Here is an 18969-nt window from a genome sequence, read left to right on the forward strand (position 1 = left end):
TCTCAGAAAGAGAACTTAGCAGAGCTGGGGATTTGGGTAAGGGTCTAGATATGATCTACAGTTTGTGGTGATTGGGAACGGGGCTGAGCCTCATCCCCAGTGGGTGCAGCTGTGCAGGACAGGTGAATGACATTGAAGGTAACGAGCCATGGAGTGCCCAGGGGCACTGAGCAACCACCAAAGGGAGCAGAGGGCATGCAGGGGCAGGGCATCAACAGGAGGGGATAAAAGCTTGGGCTAAAGGGCAAGAAGGGCTGGTGCCTGAAGCCTTCTGAAGTGGTAAGGTGTTCCTCTGTGAGGGTTAAATCTTTCTGAAATTGTGTGGTGATACTCTGTGCATTGTGACTGTCTCAGCTGTGGCCTATGCTGTGAGTGGCTGTAGCATTTTCACTTAGAAGATATTTAAAATAATATTTAAATAAGCATATTTATTTAAAATATAATATGGCATCTTTAAAAATTATGGATTTCTCTTTAAATATTAAAAAAATTCAAAGTAATGGATTTGTATTTTCTTCATTGGAACAGGAGCCAAAACGTGGTTCTAAGGACATGACTCTGGAGCTATCAGCTTTCTAAGGAGGACATGTACTGAGTCACAGGTAAGATAAAAAAATGATGATTTGTCTCCTTCCTTTAACTGCATATCAGCATGGCAATGGTTGGAAATTCAGGTGAAAGGCTCGCTTTAAATAAACTTTCTGCCTTCTTCTAGTAGCAACTCAAATATCTTAACATTTGGAATGTCATATAGAAGTCAACTTTATTTTGACAAGGCCATATCCCTGGGATGCTTGGGATCATGGTCAGCCTGTAACAGCTTAATGCATTGTCAGAGAGGTGTGTGAGTGGTGGCCAGAGAGCCATCTGCTCCCTGGGATGACCTCCAGAGCCAGTGGCATGGAGAAAGAAGGCTGGGCACACTTCCCACACACCAGCCTGGCCAAAGCCAGGGATGAAAGTGGAGGTCTTTTCTTTTTTATGGATGTACAGTCAGGATGCCAATCACAAAACAAATGGGGGGGGGGGTGTTTACTGAGTGTGCCTGACAACAAAACCATGGATATTTAACTCCATCAGGTTATTGTCTCAGTGAAGGTAAGAGCTAATTTACACCACTAAGACATCCAGCGAGTCTGTCAAAGTTCAGAAAATTTCTTTGAAAAATTCTAGGGTCTAAGAGAAAAACAAAAATAAAATATAAAGTCAACATAGAGAGAAATTAATAAGCTGTACTTAGCCCTTTATAGCTTAACTTTCAAAAATTATGCCTTGCTGTAGGTCTACTGTAAGTTACATGTTCTGCCTGTCAAAAATCCTTGGAAACTGCCTAAATGTTGGATGCTGGGCCCTACTGCCCACTGGACAGCAGGGAGTGGTACCCAGCCCAGAGGCTGTGGAACAGGACACAGGTTGGGGCTGCAGCAACAGGTTTTTCTATGCTCTGTTGCCCCTAAATCCCATGAAATTCTGAATGTGTCCACATGGCTACTCAAGTACACCAGAAGCTAATGGAAAGATATTATTAGGTATTCTCTCTCTCTCTCATTTTCTATGCCAACAATGGTTGCTTCTTTGTCAAGTTATTGTTGGCAGAGCACTTTTTTTTTAAAACCTTAGACTAGAAAACAATAATAGTGCTTGATGGCACCTCAAATTTGAAAGCTCATCTTTTTTTTTTCCTGGAAGCCAGCATTGTGTTAAATCCACAATTTGCAAGTGCTTTTTTTTGTTGCTGTTGTAATATCTGAGTTTTTTAGCTCACAGTCCCAACTCATAATTGCACCAGCCTCCATTGCTGATAGGCTGAAGATAACGAAGCCTCAGTTTGGCAGGTTGTCACTAAACAAAATATCTGTTTAGCAAGCCATCAGAATTTGTGGATGAGAGGAAGCAGATGTATCATTAAGCACTAAATGGGAATATCATTTACAGTAGATGTCATGTTTCATTTTGATAAACTGCAAAAAACCCACGTGGAAGATGCAGCCCTGTGTATCTACTGCTGAAAGCAGTGTTTTGAAAGGTAAGATTATGATACTGTGCTGCCAAAGCTAAGATTTATTAGAGAATATGATATATGGCCCAAGCATTACCATAAAAGATAATGAAATGTGATCTGATATGTGAGCTGGTATCCCATATAAAACACTCAGAGAAAAGAAGCTATAACAAATACAATGTACAATTTCACTTTGTAGAAAAGGCATACATGGAGTGCAGGGGCTTGACTGGGACTATCCAATTGTCATCAGCTCTTTGTGGACTTTGGGATGCTGTAGCCCAATCTTCCTTCATAAATGCTGACTGTCCTTGCAGCTGAAGAACATCGTTACTGTCATTTTTCATAGCCTGTAATGATCAAATACACATTAATGTAAATAAGAGACAGTGAAACATTCTTGAAGTGGTTCTGTCATTGGGGAAAAAAAATCCTTTTACTTACCTCTCCTAGTCCTGTCACTGTCTCTTGAGTGACAATTTACTGTTTTTAATGCATGGATCTCTTTCACCTTTCCCTCATTTTGAATGTTTTCTCTCCTTCCAATTTCATCTTATTTCTAATGCCAGTCTGCATAGGATGCTCATCTTCTAAATCACAAGTTAGTTTAAAGGAAGTACTTGGAAATGACATGCTTCTTCTAATTCCTCTTTCTGCAGTCAGTTTTGTTAAGACTCTGGTTCAGATTTACCCAAAATATTTCTCAACAACTATATTTTTCTTTCTCTTCCTCGAATCCTTGTCTAGATATTATAGCTTACTATGCCTTTTCTTCGGGTATTTACACTGCTCCCCTTATTATCCATTTGAAAGATGTAATATGTATGAAGCAAGTGCAAATCATACTACATTACCATCATAATGAATAGTAAAGCTTCTTCTGCAGTGGCTGATGATCGGCTGCTGGAAAGGCAGAGAAAGACACCACTAAAGTGTGGTACAGGGATGGGTTATGGTTTGCCAGTGTCATTTTGTGTGAATCATCTATCCCATTTGCTACTCCATTGAAATGGGATGAATACAAGCAAGAGCACTGAGGCTCTTCTGAAACATTAGAATGATACTCATTATTAAGACCAGAGCAAATATTTATGATTTGCCATTGTAACTCTGGAAAAAGCAATGATTTATACAGCATACCAAGTACCAGAGAGTTGTTACTTTAGGGAAGAGGCCATACTCTCCATCTGCTGTAATATAGCAGTGCAGTGTCAGAAAGCAAAGTGCCAGGCATGGGAAAAGGAGACTGCCTCTTCTCATATTATGCAAAGGGGACTCCAGGAGGAAAACAAGGGCATTGAAATGAGGTAGTCTTCCATAAAAAAATCCAGTTCTGGTGGGCAAAAACTATTAGGAGAGTGAGGGGAAGTGACATCAGTACATACAGCTGTGTAGTATGGCAGGTTTCCAGATGGGTCACATCTTCCCAAAAGGGAATCAGCCTTGAGGAGTAAAGGCACTGGTCAGTGAAACAACTGTACCATCACAACCTCCTGGGGTGGTGAGTGTCATCTGAAGCTGTTGGGGCTCACCAAACCTGCCTGTGGAGCTGAGAGAGGAACTTGCTGTGCTGATGCTACTACCACACAGCAGAGGCTGGGCACAGGAGTGGATGCTGGCTCATTGCTGCCCTGAACTGCTCCTGCAAGCCAGCCACAGCCCCTGACTGGCAACTCCTCTGTATGAAAACAGAAAATGCTGGTTCTTTTCAATGCCTAGTGGCCCTAGCTGATAGAAACTGCTGTCACAGTGACACAGAAGACAGTGGTGAGGACAACCATGGTTATGTATGTTTCATGCATGCAGAATGAGAGAGGTGGCTCACTTTTACTCCATATGTCAAAAACTGCTCGGTCCAACCTGTGAGCCAACCTCCTTTGTGCTCTCAATCCTCTCTGAAGCTCCCAGCACAATTAATGATAAATGAACAGCTATCGAATTGATTTCATGAAAGCAATCAGAGATCAATAGCAATACAGTGCAAGTGTTAAACAGTTAACTGCACGTGACTAATTGTGCTCAAAAGATGGGGTGGTTTTGTTCTGCTGGCATTTATAAATGGCTAAGCCTTCATTTTCATAGTTTATGATGTCAGATGAATCCTTTGGGAAAGTATTTTCCTTCCGAATGATGTCTATAATTCTGTGCTGAGTGCAATTTACCAACAATTGTAGTGCTTTAAAGCATACAGTAGGCTCACTTATTTCTGTATCCAACAACTTGACATTTAAGATAATTTGTTAACTGTAGGAAAAATATATAAACAATGTAATTTTCTTGTAAACAGTTGCCATGTACGACAAGCAGTGTAATTGGTAACCTCTGTTGAAAGCACGAACAATGAGAGAGACTTGTGAATGTGGGTGTACAAAATGAAAAGCAGTACCTTAGGCTGCCTCTGCACTGGGTCTGCTCAGCTGGAAAACTAAAACAAGCTACAAAGCCTGCTGCTGGAAAAGGTGGGGTTTAGAGAGGAAAAAAAGAATCCCACATTTTTCCCAAGGCTTGTTTGTACTCCTTCTGCCAGGATGTGGCTGAAGCTGGTGAGCCTGTTGGGCACGTGGTCATGGCAGCAGTGCTGGGGTTCTATCTGGGACTCAGATCTCTACTTCCATGGGAAATGTGGGTGCAAAACAGCCATTTCTGAGTATCAAAACGACTCTGTGCACTACAGCTGGTCAGTGCCAGAGCCCTGCTGGTTTCACAGTGATGGAGGCAGAGCTTGGGTTTTTCTTCCCAGGATATCAGCATGGAGTACCCTTAGTTAAGTTTTCAGCAGCTCAATCTGGCTTTTGTGTGCATTCGTGCTGTTGGAGGAGAAAGAACCCCCTTATTTCTGGTGATCAAATGTGCTAGGATAAAACCCTATGCATCTTAGTGGAGCTGTTCTCACAAGCGTGCTGAGACCTGTGCTGCACTGGACCCCAACTCACAAAATCTTTGGTCATAAAGAGAAAATATGCAATCACTAAAAGCAACACATTCAAAGAATTTGCTTAGAGATGTACAGTGATAGGATTCTTCCTTAGCAAGAGTTTGGAGGATAAATCATAGTTTAAAAAATTGCTGGATGCTTCATAAGCACATATTCATTAACTCACTGCAATCATTAGAGCTCTGTGGGCTCTGGTTCCTCAGTAAGCTGCTGAGAGGGGAGAAAGAGGATTTATTCCTGGAGGCACACTGTTCTGAGCACATCCTTCATGTGGCCAGTGAAAAGATTCATTTTCCTCTCCTATTCACTTTGCTTTCTTGCAGGAGTGCCTTTTGTGGCACACCTCTCTGTGCAGAGCCAGGCTTCTCCTGGGCCATAACTAGGCTGCCAAAAGCCTTCCCCATCCACGTGCCCTCCCTTATTACAGCAGCTCCCCTTTGTGGATGCTATTGTCCTCTTTGCTTCTGTTTCTCTGGACTCAAAATCAAATGCTCGGTTTCTCTCAATTCATAGTGGTGGAAACGTGCTTTTCACAGAAAAGATCTGTATCTCTGGTTCCTCTAGTTATCTCCTTCTGTGCCACAGTCATCATTCTCAGTTTATATTATGAATCCTGCCTCTATTCAGATTGTGTTACAGTATATTTAGAGGTACGTGAAACATTTGCAAGCACCTTATCTTTATTTTAAAAGAAAATAAAATTTTATTCCCGCCTCAAACACAGTCTTTTAGGGGAATAAGGTTTTATGTACTCCTGGTGCATAGTAACAGTGTTGCTAGGGGGCTGTATTCCTGCAGGATTTCCTTCAGCTGAGGGCTCATCTTAGCATTTGTCAGTGTGTTCAGTGAGAAAAAAGCAGAGAATTGGAAAAAAACCCAACCCCCCCCCCCCTCCCCCACTGTTCACATCACTTTAAACTTTGTATAGATTCAAGGATAATGGTAACAAGGCCTTTGCTCTCCTCTGACTTAGACATGGTGCACACCAGCTTTGTGGTGAAGTAAGTTAAATCAGACCACTATTTTGTCTTAAAAATATGTGCAAATGTCTTTGTCTTCATGATCAAGCTTAATTACTAAGTGGAAAATATTTGTTTAACACAGAGAGTGCTAATGAAATAGGTGGTTTTGAATGATAAAAGTTGGAGCTGTTAGGATGTATTTTCCTTCTGTTAGAGCTGAGATTTTGTAGAAATTGGGGAGCTTTCCTTACAAGTGACCAAGATAGACCATGGCAGGCCCCACCTCACCAATCACCACTCCACAGGCTTGAATATGTGCTCACCTTCCAGTGCCCAAGGACCTGTATAAAAACAAACTTCTACATATTCAACATACTCAGTCACTACCCTTGGGGAGAAACAAGTGATTCCACTGAGTAGTTTTACTTACAAAGTTAATCAGATTTAGTTGTTTTTTTAACCCCCTCAGAAATAAGATGGCTACTCTTTTAAACCATGAAGGTCTGGTCTTCAGGCATGTAAAATGAGCATGGCAATCAGACACTGGCCAGGGCCAGCTATTTACAGCAAAGGAAGGGAAGGATGGGAAACCTGCATCCTCACTTTGGTCCTTGAAGGCCATGTGATGTTCCTGTAGCAAGAGCTTTGCCTGTTTAAGCTGAAAAACATTTGTGTTATTTTCAGCAAAATCCTGACTGCTTCTCAATAGAGATACAATCTAGTTCAACCAAGGTAATTTTCAAAATACAGTCACAACATAGGATTTACTCTTTAATTGGTTTACTAGAAGATAAGATGCTGTTGCTCATTGTTGTTTTGTTTTTCTTTAAAAATCCATTAACTTCTATGCAGGTCTTTAAATATTTATAAGATTTAAATAATCTTTTAAAGCATCCTCAGAGAAGACATTGACTCTTTTAGTTAAATAGTTCTTATTTTTCTGGTAGGGGAATCATTTAAGTACTCAGACAAATAAGTCCCCAATTTAATCACAATATTTTTATACTCAAATGTCTATTTTGTGTAAGCAAAGAGAAGTTGTTATATTTATGTGTAAGATAAAAGTTGTTATATTTATGTGTAAACTGACTAATTCCATGAAGGGGATATTATGCAGTGATTCTGGAGCTGCCTGTAAATTAAAGATACTTTTAAATAAACACCTCAGGAACTCATATCCCTCTAAATATTTATATTGTAAGGAAAATTTTGCCACAAAATATTTCTCATCATCTCCTTTATCCCTTAGAGCTGTCTGAAGTGCTCAGGCTGTTTGCAATATGGATGCAGAGAAGAAGCAAAATCACCCACGAAAGGAGCCATGAAGTTTGTGGTGAAAGCCAGAATTAGAGCCATTTCCAGAGATGAGCAATATTCCCACCTCCGCTCACAGCTCACGTGCTGCAAGCGTGGTCTACGAAAGCAAAGGTATGCATTGCCAATAATTCACATTTTCTGTGGACATTACCTTAGGCCTGACTTCTCACAGTTGCAGGAGACACTTCTCCACAGATGATATTTTCTTCCCAGAGGTCCCTTGCACAGCCAAAATCTGGTAAGGGAGTGAGGGATGTCCAGCTGTGTGTCTGCCTCAGATGCTTTTATACCTGGGCCTGCTTAGCACAGGCTAAGTGTGAGTGAGCAGAGACCCATGGGCTGCGTTTTTCCTTTAGCTGGCTCCTGCATGGCTTTATTTGGTTTTTTTGCAAAATGGTTTTGGTTTCTTTGCTTGTTTGTGCTAACAGCAGAAGTGCTAGGTCTCTGCAGAGTGAAATTAAATGCCAGGTTTAGGATGTCTCTTCAGAGCAATTAATTATTCTTCAGAGATATGGCAAAGGCAGTCTCCAGGACCGTGCAAGCTCAACACAGTTTTCCTACACATTTGGCTTGTGTGGAGCCCCTCAGCTGAAACCAGCATTTCTTGGGCATGTCTTGCTGCCAAGCAAATCTGCCTTTTGCAGTTGAGCCTTGTTTTCCCTGCCCACTGCATTGCCCCTGGCAGCCACAGCAGTCAGGCACCAGCAGAAAGCTCCTCACTGCGGGGAAAATAATTAACAAGAACAAGCAGAACCATCCATGCACATGGCTGCACCCTAAGAAGATGCTCACAAAGGTGATTCACAATAATGTTCTTAAAACAAAACAGGCACTCTAACAGTAGCCAAAACCAGAGTAAGCACAGGATACTTTCCAGCATTAGCCTAACCCCATGGTGATAGCGATAAACGATGCGCCATGTTTTTAATCAAGAGACAATATTCTTGCTGGCTGATTGAAGTGTTTTTATTGGAAATAGCTTCCAAAAATAACCTGTCTTGTTAGTACTGTAAATTCTGCAGGCTAAAATCCTTTGATTCTCATTAAATTAACTAATTACTGTCTCACCGGATCAATGGATTTAGGAGCACTGACATAATCTTGCTAGGAAAGGAAAGCTGCCAAATTCCATGACTTTGCTTAAACCTATTACCCTGGTATCTGTGCACTGAAAGAAATTCATCACCATGTAATTAATGGTCTTAGTTGGTTGATTGTCATATCAAAAGGAGGCAAAATTTAAGGTTTAAGCTAAGCAAACAAAAAAAAAAAGGCTTTTTTTTTTTTCCTTTGCCAGAAGAACTGTACATGCAGTTTGCTTATTTAGGGTGCTTTTTTTACAAATATGAAAAAAATATTGATGGGGAACAAACAACCCACATAAGGTTCTGCCCAGCACTGGAAGGAAGATGCTGTCCAGGGTGCTCAGCAGCACTGCTGAGCTGGCTGTGGGCAGCAAAGGCTCCAGGTGGAGCTGCTGGGGTGTGGGTGCTGGCTGGCACCCCCAGCTCTGGATTTGCACACTTGGCACTATCCTCTGCTTGGCACAGCCAGGCCAATGTCAGCCTGAGGACCCTGTGCACCAGGATAGGGCTTAGGCAACTTTCAGGACCTTCAGCCCCACAGCTATTTCTTGTGGCACTATTAAAATTCCATTTATGTGCTTTTTTTGCCTAGCTTTGCAATGGACTATTTAGGCTCCTGTCCTGTGTGAGAAATAAAAAATAGGATTTTATGGTATTAGCAAGCCAATTAATCTCTGAAACAGTTGATCCATAAGGTAGGAGGACTAAATTTTAGAAAGTTAATGGTGCAAATAGGCAAAGCTCTTTCTCAGCTGCAAGCACTGCATTCTATTCTACTCCTAGCTTAGCTGTCCAAGTGGGTTTATTATGTTTGCTCAGCTTTAATCTATACATGTTTTAACATACTCTAAGCTGTTTTTAATTTTAAACTAAGAAACCCTGGCAAATCTCTTTCAATATAATTAGAATTTTTCCTTTAGTTTGCTGTTTAGCCATTATTTTCTTATTTCCGCTTTATTTTCTGCTAGATAAATCCTCTTATTCATTTGTTTCAATGAATCTTGAGTAAAGGTCATTTAAATTGATTCACCTTTCTTATCTCCCTTGCATTTATTCTATAATCCTGCTTTCCATTGTGTGGAGGAGAATAGCTTTCTTTTCTCTGATTGTTTCTGCTAGAAGAAAAATGGTAACCCTTTATTAAATAAATCTGGGAAAGCTGTGCTCCAAATCCATATTATCACTAGCTTGGGGAAACAAATTATTTCACCAACTTAAAAAAGGAAAACATACAGCACTTCTAGCAGTTTGCTGTTAGATGGCCTGAGCTTTTTGCCTGAAGCCTCCTAAGTGAGTGAGGGTAACACTTTGGTATCATTTGCAAAAGCAAAAAAGAAAATCTCAGGCAGCCAAATTCAATTGTGAAGTCCTGTGGAGGTGCAGAGCACAGGGACCTCAGTGGTGCTGGGTGCTGGGACACAGAGCCACTCAACCTCTTCCCATTTGTCCCAGACATTTCCATGTTTAGCAGCACTGTCCAGACTCACCAGCTTGTCTCTTGGCTCCAGAATTTGAACTGTGTGCTACATGAGGCTTCAGTTTTGAAGGGAATATTCCTCTTTTGATTCCTACCCTGAAATGAATACCTCTGCAAGGGATGGAGCAAGTTTAGAGACTCTCCAAAACATAAGATATGAAAACAATGAGTGACTACTCAGTTTGCCTTGAAAAATCACCTGAATGCATACTGTTATTTTCTGGTTGTAGTCAGTTGACAAGAATGTCTGTAGGCTCCTGCACCATTTTCTGACTCTGTTCCAGAGAGATATGTTTGGTTTTTTTCCTGATCAGGTGATGTTCTGTAATGTAGGACAAATTTTAGATGAATAAAATGTAGTATTTTCTAATAGTGGAATGTTTAAGGAAGCCATACAATTAAGAAAATAGGAACATAAACCAATCTGTTAACAATATGTTCACATATGTAAGGGTGTATGCTCCCCATTTGAAACAACTAAATCGGAATTGCTTTTATTTTGTTGCCAAGGTTACTGAATTTTGAATAGTCTCTAGAGGGTGGTAGTTTTAACTCGTTGAATGGCATCATTGCTTAATATTAAGAATATTCTGATAAAAGCTATATGAGCTGTGGAAAATCACTTCTTCCTTCAAAAACACCTGAAACTGAGTTGCCACAAGGCTGGTAGGGATGCTCCAGATGCAGTTCAGGTAAGCCTGCTGCTCAGTGCCCGGGATGGGTTCAAGGCCAAGGGCAGATGTGTCAGACCCAGTCACTTGGCACAGTCCAGAGCAGGGAAAGAGCTGTTCAGAGGACAAGAAACAATCTTTTAGATCAGTCACAGGAGGAATACAGACAAGTGAGGGAAGGTACAGAAACTGTCTCTAGGACCACAGCAGTGACAGGGATACAACAAAATCTTACCTTGAAATCATTGAGATAAAAGGTGGGGGACCTGACCATAGTACAGAGGCAGCCAATGCCACAGAGCAGAGAAGATGAAAGCTGACAATAAAGAGAAGAAAACAATCAGGACCCAGACTTGATCCTCTGTAACAAAATGAGAGCTAGATACCAACATGCAGCAGGATTCCTCCAGAAGCTGCCAGGTCCTAGAAAGGCAGTGGGAATGAGACCTCCACTCACACCCTAATAGCCCCAGACAGCACACAGGGGACTCAATGCCTTCCCCCCCTTTTCACTTTATTCTGTCGATACCTGCAGGAAAATGTGTTGCAGCATTAGATGTTCCTCCTGTTGAGGCACAAATATGGGAGAATGAGAAGAAATGGCCTTCACTATGCTGGGGGGATAGGAATGCTCTCCTTTGTCTCACCAGCTGTTCTTTGACTCTCATACATTCACAGACACTTGAATCTAATGAGTCAAACTAATGCTTTGACAAAACATTTGTTGGAAATTAATATTCAGTTTGTGGTATTGAAATACACTGGTTATACATTTACTGCCACCCACTCATCCAAACACACCTTGCAGTTATATACATTGATATAAGTAATGATAAATTAATTTGAATTAAATGCTTAATTTAAATATTTTAAAGTATGCCTGTTTGAATGTATCTAGCATATATTAGACTTTAAGTAATCTGCATGTGGTTTTACTATCATGAAACTATAAATCACTGGAAAAGTTATTTTACACTGCACTGAGAGTACAAATAGAGTGATGTGAGGCAGGGAACTGAAGGTTAGCTGGGGTTTTTTGGGTATTTGAGGAGTGTCATTTACAGGAGGGATGCTGTAAGGTTGCATTTGTATGGGCTTGCCTTTGGGGCTAGTGGACAGGATTGGGGTAACCCCAGTACATGCAGAGTTCCTTCAAGCTCAGATGGCCTGAGAGAGTCTCCAGGACCTTCCTCTAAAATCTCAGCTCTGCATCTAATTGTTACTCTAAGCTCATTTAGCTGCTAGTTTGTCTTACACCAAAATTTTTTTGGTATCATCAAGTTTGTTACCAACATCTGGAGTGGTCACTGACCACAGCTGTAGAAGAACAAACCTGATCCTTGCACGTTTTTCAGCCCACTCTTCTCTGAAATTTGGTAACCAGGCTCTTTGAATCTGTGAGATTTGTCCCACTGTCCCTACTTGCCTTCCTCCGGCAAGTTTTAAAATACAGGTATGCAGCACCTGCCAGAGCACTCTCAAGGCAAAAAGCCTTTTCAAAACCTCTAGGAAAACAGACACAAATAAATTCAAAATCTCTTTTCCCTCTGGTAGCCCAATAATGTAGGTGAAAACTTTTTTGGTTTCATTAGGTTTCAGACTATTGCTTTCTCCTGCCTGCTGAGCTTCTGTGGGTTTGGTTGTTGAGCGCCGAGTGCCTCCGCTCTAAACTGGAGCCACACTACTGGGTGCTGCTATAATGACCTTTCTCATGAATATGTATTGCCAGATAAGTGAAGCAGAATAAAAGATTAGAAACTTTTAACGCTCAAGACTCTCCAGAGCTTCAGCCCTGGAGATTGGAAAGGTATTCTGCTTCTTCAGGAGCAAAGCAGTGAGAGAGCTTGGGGAATCTTTGTAGTCCATTGTTGTGGTTTCTTGGCCTCTAACAAAAAGGGTAAAATAGAGGATCCAATTGTTGCTCTGTTAAATATTTTCCATACAAAAAGCAGTAATGTAAAATGCAATAAGAGTTTCGTACAATGGACTAATTACCAAGAAAAATCTGATTCCAGGATGCACCTGGGTATTAGGAGTTTGAATTCATTTCAAAATTAGATCAAATTTAATTCTGCACAAAATGGATAGTATTTGATATAATCATAATGAACATTATTATATACTGTGCAGTGAGGGAACTCAGCTGAGCTTGCCAAAATTCACTCCTGAAATCACTGCCAACACACAAAAAATAGCTTCCCCCCACAGGCACAATATTGAGGAGTTTTAAAAATACTTCAGGGTGGTTTTAGAGTTATGTTTCAAAAGTGCCTATTTAAGTTTGGGAAACTATGCCATGTTACTCATTGCCTGGACCAGAGTCCTTTCCAGGATCTCTGATGTTATGACTTTGTGTGGTCATTCAGTGACCATCTGTCACTTATCTTGTTTGGCTCCAAATGCCCTCTGCTCTGCTCATCATCGATTTTATTTTTTTCCAAAAAGAGAATCATAAAATAAATGTAGCAATTACTGCATTCAGGTCAGGGGGAAAAAAAGCCTTTTGTTGCTGTCAAGTGTTTATGTTTTTTTAAGCTGTTGGTTAGAAGCAGCCAACAAAAGGAGAAATCATTTTATAGGTGCCCTTTCACACTGGGATCATTAAATTCAAGTCCACAGTTTCATTATCAGCTTCTATTTTCAGAGAGGTAAAAGTCATCTGCAAAAATTTCCATGTAAAGTTTTAGTACCATAGAGAAGGGTTGACTTTGCTGCCTCAAGTTCCTCGACCTTTTTGAGCTCCTTTGTCTATTTTGTGGTTCTCACAAAACCTTCACATTTCCCCTAAAAACCACATTGTCAGCGAGTCAGGGGCTCTTCTCTCCTTTTCAAGGCTGACTTGGTCCCCTCTCATGGGTCACATTCTGGGATTTGGGCTCCCAGTCCCATCCCAGGGCTCTCGGGGAGTGCACCCCAACCCCTGCCCCAGGCTCTGTGCATGGCCCCACACAAGCCTGGTCACTAAACAGCCTGTTTGCCATGCTGCTTCTCCCTGTATTCCAACCAAATAAAGAATTTGGAAAAATACAGAGTTAAAAATATCAGCCCTGAATTTTCATCTAGTGTTTGAATAAAAAAAATCTTCAAGTACTTTGTAAAGCCACCTTGAGCATACGATTTACTTTTGACATCATCCAGTAAATTTCAGGCATAGAAATGTTTCTGTTCATTAACAGCACAGCTACCTCTTGAATAAATTACATTTAGCATGGTATTAGCATTTCATCAGTAATCAATAATTCCCTTCATCAAGCTAGTTCTAAATCTGGGAGGAAATTTACCTTTATGCAGTTGCCTTCATCTTAAAAAGATCGTACTAAATCCTGCCCTGAGGCAACAAGTCTCAATAAATACCCTAGGTGCAGCGTGTCTTCACCTTGGGGAAATCAGGAACTGACATCTGTCTCAGTGGGATTTTTGAGATGTTGCCCTCAATATTGTGACACCTAAGATCCATAAAAGTGAGGTTTGTACCTTGCTTTCCCCACATGTTGAAGAGGGAGGAACCTGTTAATACACAAAGAGATTTGTTCAAGGTCAGGTTGCATGGGGCCCTGAGTAACCTGGCCTAGAGGGTGGCATCCCTGCCCACAACAGAAATAAGAATTAGATGGAATTAGGTGTCTTAAGGTCCCTTCCAACCCAGGTAATTCTGGGATTCTATGTTTTGCAACACTCAGGATCATGTGCAGACAACTTGATTTTCTGATTTTGCAGAAAGCAAAATCAAAGGCACCTATGTAATGCTAGCAGCTGCCTGATCCACAAAATATTTCACTGTACCACCTGCTTTTATTTTTTTCAGTTTTTGTGTGCTAATGGAAGTAGTAGCTCCAAGCACTTCTAAACTGCTGTGGAAAAATCCTAACTTCATTTTGGTTTTGCAAAGACATTTTCCTAAAATAGAGGATTTCTGGAAAATGCATGCAAAAATTACTCACCTACAGAATCCAGCGATTTTTTTGCCCCTTTCAAGTCCCCGAACCATGAGTATTGTGAACCTACTATTGTTTCAGAGGAATCCTGTATTTTCTGATGGTTTTAGATTATCACTTCAAAGATTCCAAAACACCCAATTAGTACCCTAGCTGAACTAGTTCTTTTGAATCCATCATTTCTCTAAGAAAACAGAAGAATGAATTCTTGGCTGATGTGTATGAAGTTTTACTGTGAGGGTAGTTAGAAGAATCTAAAGATGCATCTTGTGTAAAGTATCCTGCTTTTCCTCTACTACTCTTGAACGCCATCATGCTTAACTGTGAAAGCAGGCTTGGAGGAGATAACCCTATCAGTTGTGGGAACTTATGAAAAATAAATGCTCTCTGGCAATGCTTTTTGAAATATTTATGATTTCCCAATCTAGTAGCTTCTGTGTTGCTGAATGATCTCCTTGTAAGATCTTGCCCTTGCACAAAGCTGCACAGCAACTGAGGACAAAATGGGGCCTGACCATTTTCTTCCAAAAGTCAGTGTGTGTGCCCTAATTAAAGGACTTTGCTCCACCTGCTTTGCAGACTGTTCTTTAGACTTGCTCTCTCATATTTTCAGATACTATCTTCTCACTGCCAATTGGCCAGAGGTACACATATTTTGCTGGACATTCTTCCATTCACCAATGGCTTAAAACCCGAGATAGCTGACTTTGTTCTAGCAGCTGTCACACTGAGAAACAGAACCTGTCTCAGTGCATTTCTGTGACTTTTCCTGATCTTGTTCAAGACAAGACCTTGCTCAGGTCATCTGCAATTACCTTTGTGTGAAGTGAGTCAGCAGCTGCAGGATTTCCTTTATTTGTCACCCAAACTCTTGAACTCCCAAACAGATGCTACTGAGACTGCTTGGGTGGTAACTCCCCAGAGGAGGTTGAGTTGTTTTTAAGGAAAATTACATGCACAGGTTCACCACTGTGAAGTAATGTGGTAATGGAAGTCTTTATTGGTTTTCTATTGGAAGCACTTTGAAGTATTTTGCTTGAAACATACTTTCAAAGCATTTTCCTTTCTCTTCATTTATCTCTGCTCTGCCAGCTTTAAAATGTTCTCTCTCAAACTTCTGGGAATTATAGCTTAGTGTGGTTTGTTTCTTTTTTTTTTTTCCCTGAGTGAAAGTTTGCACTAAGAGTGCTATTTGCTTTCCAATATTAGAATGTGTTGAATCCCTAATTACAGCAATCGGACTAGCACCTTGTTACCACAGTAAAAGATAAAAACAGCCTTGTGTGAGGCTGCCCTGGTATCTTTGTAGTCAAAACCTCATTTTAAGAGAAATGTTGTTCTGTCTACACCATCTCACCCAAGCAGTTCTGGACAAGGAAAGTGGTAGGAAACATTTTAATGTGTCAAATTCATTTGAGCTGCAGCTTTTCACTCGAAAAATCTCCACCGCTCCTAAACTACATGGATTTCGAAGCACATGTACATTTACTTGATTGTTTCCTATTAAGATTAATTTCTTGGAAAGCACAAAGTACAGGCACAAATTCTGAGCAAGAGCCCTTAATTTGGAAACAGTTTCTGATTAAAAACCAAGAAAATGTGTTGAGGCTTCCAATCACCACAGAAAAACAATTAATTGCATGGCTAGAAGTTTGAGGCTAGAGTTCTTCCAAGGATTGTTGGAGTTTGTGGGAATAAGAAACTATTTATAAATGTGAATTTTGTGTGTCAGCTATGTCCTTGTGTTTAATAGAAATTTATATTCAAGCAACAAACAATAACCAAGAGCATTCCTACAGACACACTGAGACTAAGACCAAATCTAAAAGTATAAACTACTGTACTATTGGTTTTTACATCAAAATTATTATAAGAGGTATTGTCTTTGAAGGTAATTTAGCAAGAAGATAGTTTGGGTTTGGATTTATGGTGTTAGATAGAGAATATCCTTTCAGCATGCACATTGCTCTAACAATTACTTGGGGTCTCAGAACCTGCTGCTTTTATACACTCTTTCCTTAATGTAGGGTCTTCTAGCTGTGCATATTTTGCTACTGTTTTCTTTGGTAATCCTATAATCATTTTTCCTTTATTTAAATACCTTGCTAATTCCAGTCCTAGCAGTGAAAGCAAGTTCTAGCTCAAGGCTTACACAGATGAAGTGTACTCAGGTTCATAATTTGGTATTTATATTTAAATATATTCAGTGCACTTGATGCCATTAAGAGGAGTTTGGGGAAACACAAAATTAAGTAAATGACAGGTAAAACACCCCACTATCTCTTCTTCAATATATTGAATAATCTCTGGGCCTGATTCTGACCTAAATTGTGCTAATTTAGTGTTGGTTAAGCTTAACTGACAGGAGAGGAGTTATTTTTCATTTACTAGAAATTATGTAACACCAGAGATTCATTTTTATATATAATTTCTTTACATTTTCTAATACAGGGTAATGAAGCTGAGCACCTGCTCAGAAAGTGATTGCTTCTTGTGATGATTTCCATTAAGTTTAACTATCACCTGGGAAAAAAAAAAGTCATTGTTTCCTTTTAATAAGCAAGTTTAGAAAGCAAATGTCTGTTAAAATGTGCCTTTAGTCTTTGTTACATAAACAGGCATATGGCTTTATGAAAACCAAGCTTGTATCTGCAAGGATGAGCAGAGTTACCAGGAGCAGCTGCAAAGTGGCTGCAGTAACCAGCCCCTTCCCCTCTCCTTTTCTTAGGGCCTCACTCATTCTCATGCAATGAGACAGAATGGAATTGGAGAATGTCAATGCATTCACCTCCTTAGGCTGGATAATAAACCCCATATTCAAGCTTTTAAAAGTTACCACCAGCAGAGGGGAAGCAGAAGTGAAAATTCAGATCCTACCTGCTTATCACACCAAGTCCCTGATGGGTGCTCTCAGTTTCAAGATCTGTGGGTCTTGAAAGCTTGGTCCTGCTGTCACTCTGTAAGACTGAAAGGACAAGATAAAAAATTCAGTCTATTCACAGTATACACTGATAGTAATATTTTTCTTGACCTTCATGAGCTTTGTAGAGAAAATAACATTTTTAAAGTGGAAAACAAGATAATTATGTGGGAAATAAGGGAATCAAGAAAAATGAAGCAATAATCGCAGGTTTGGCATGCTACTCAACGATTCAATATGGGCATGACTTGCCTCATTGTGCAGTTTATATATAGCTTCATTACAAGCAAAAGTACAATTTACTGTAGATTATTTTCTGGAAGGCCTGTTTTATGCATGATGTACTTTCCTGGCACCTTACAACCATGCTTAACCTGTATAAAATTAACTGTATTTATAGGTGGTACTTGAATGAGCCAAACATGATTTTTTTTTTTTTCTCCAGCTCATTTCCTAAATCAGATACAGTAGCTTAACTCAGAATAGAAGAAACATGATGAATCTCAGCTTGGTGAGATGTCTGCAGCCCAGCTCAGTTTTCTCTCTTGTAATAAAATAGATCACCCATGGAAATTTCCTTTGGACTTGAAAGTGTGCCCTATGGCTTAGCTGGGATGTGGCCCATGCCTCAGACAGAAAGGATTTTGTATCAGTGGAGAGTATAAGGACAAATAGCTTTTACTTATAAAAAAAAGAAAGAGTGGGTAATTTTGAGGGTATTTTACCTCCACTGGAACTACTTTTCTGTATAATGCAAAAGATGAATGATAATAATCAAACAAGTAATGTCATTTTCAAGTGGTAAGGTGGGGAGAGTTTTCTGCTGTGTAGGAAATCTGAAATCTTATCTGTTGTCAAAGTCCGTGTGCATTTGTCTTGTAGAATTATGCCTTCAGGTGGTAGCTAACCATCCCAGTGCTCAGTAATTACTCTTTGGCTTATTTATCAGAATGATTGTGTTACTGCCAGCATTTGAAGAGTTCTGTGTAAAAGAAATTCATATGTAGCTCACCTTCAGTCTTTTATGCCATCTATTAGCTGGCATTTCTTAACACCACAGAGTCTCTTCTTCAGGACATATATTGCCCTGAAGAATAAATAAATAAATAGGTTTTTTTGTTTTTTGGGGGTTTTTTTGAGGATTAATATTTATCCTGAAGTAGAAGCTATTTTACCTACATCAAATAATGAAAAACGTCAATCAGTATACAATACAGCACCCTGGCTCACCAAGATTCACTTTAATTTTCATTTCAGTTTAAGTCAGACATCTTATTCACCAAGTATCCATTTATACTTAGAAAGGCAAACATGGGGTACAGGAAGTTTTCAATTAGAGGCCATTATACACAGCTTAGAACACCCCTATTCGGTTGCTCTATGTGATATAATATAATCTTGGGGGGGGGTCGGGGAGAAGCAACAAAACAAAACTCTGTTTCTCTCTTGAATCACTTTTACCCAGATAGTATTCATAGAGGGTGCTTGTTAAAAATTAAATAAAATTTTGAGGATGTAGGAGGGAGAGTGTCTAAAAAAAACTAAAGAGGATGATGTGAGTTTAAATGTCACCCTTCTCAGTGAAGTCATCTCTAGAAAGTCACAGGGAAGTGATAGAGTGTGCAGTCCATTGTGTGATAACCACGTGGCAGGGCTGATAAAGGC

The 18969-nt window shown here is 40.0% G+C and overlaps 1 protein-coding gene and 1 long non-coding RNA gene across 3 annotated transcripts in view; one reads left to right on the forward strand and one right to left on the reverse strand.

Annotated features, from left to right (window-relative positions):
* Nucleotides 1-106: 106 nt before the first annotated feature.
* The window catches only part of LOC135308667 (uncharacterized), a 126825-nt gene continuing 107962 nt past the window's right edge, over nucleotides 107-18969 (forward strand). The window contains exons 1-3 of one of the 2 annotated variants that reach the window (XR_010369055.1): nucleotides 107-279; nucleotides 529-602; nucleotides 7149-7327. The gene's annotated coding sequence lies outside the window, so the exon portion shown is untranslated. The remainder of the gene's footprint in view (nucleotides 280-528; nucleotides 603-7148; nucleotides 7328-18969) is intronic. The other variant, XR_010369054.1, reaches the window with a different exon arrangement.
* On the reverse strand, nucleotides 1766-17405 carry LOC135308670 (uncharacterized). The gene is made up of 4 exons (XR_010369059.1): nucleotides 17262-17405; nucleotides 10685-10765; nucleotides 7368-10563; nucleotides 1766-2352 (listed from the first exon to the last, which is right to left on the reverse strand). It is a non-coding gene; the product is annotated as an uncharacterized LOC135308670 (long non-coding RNA).

Source organism: Passer domesticus, chromosome 10 (assembly GCF_036417665.1).
Source record: "Passer domesticus isolate bPasDom1 chromosome 10, bPasDom1.hap1, whole genome shotgun sequence".
In the NCBI taxonomy this organism is placed as follows: Eukaryota; Metazoa; Chordata; class Aves; order Passeriformes; family Passeridae; genus Passer; species Passer domesticus.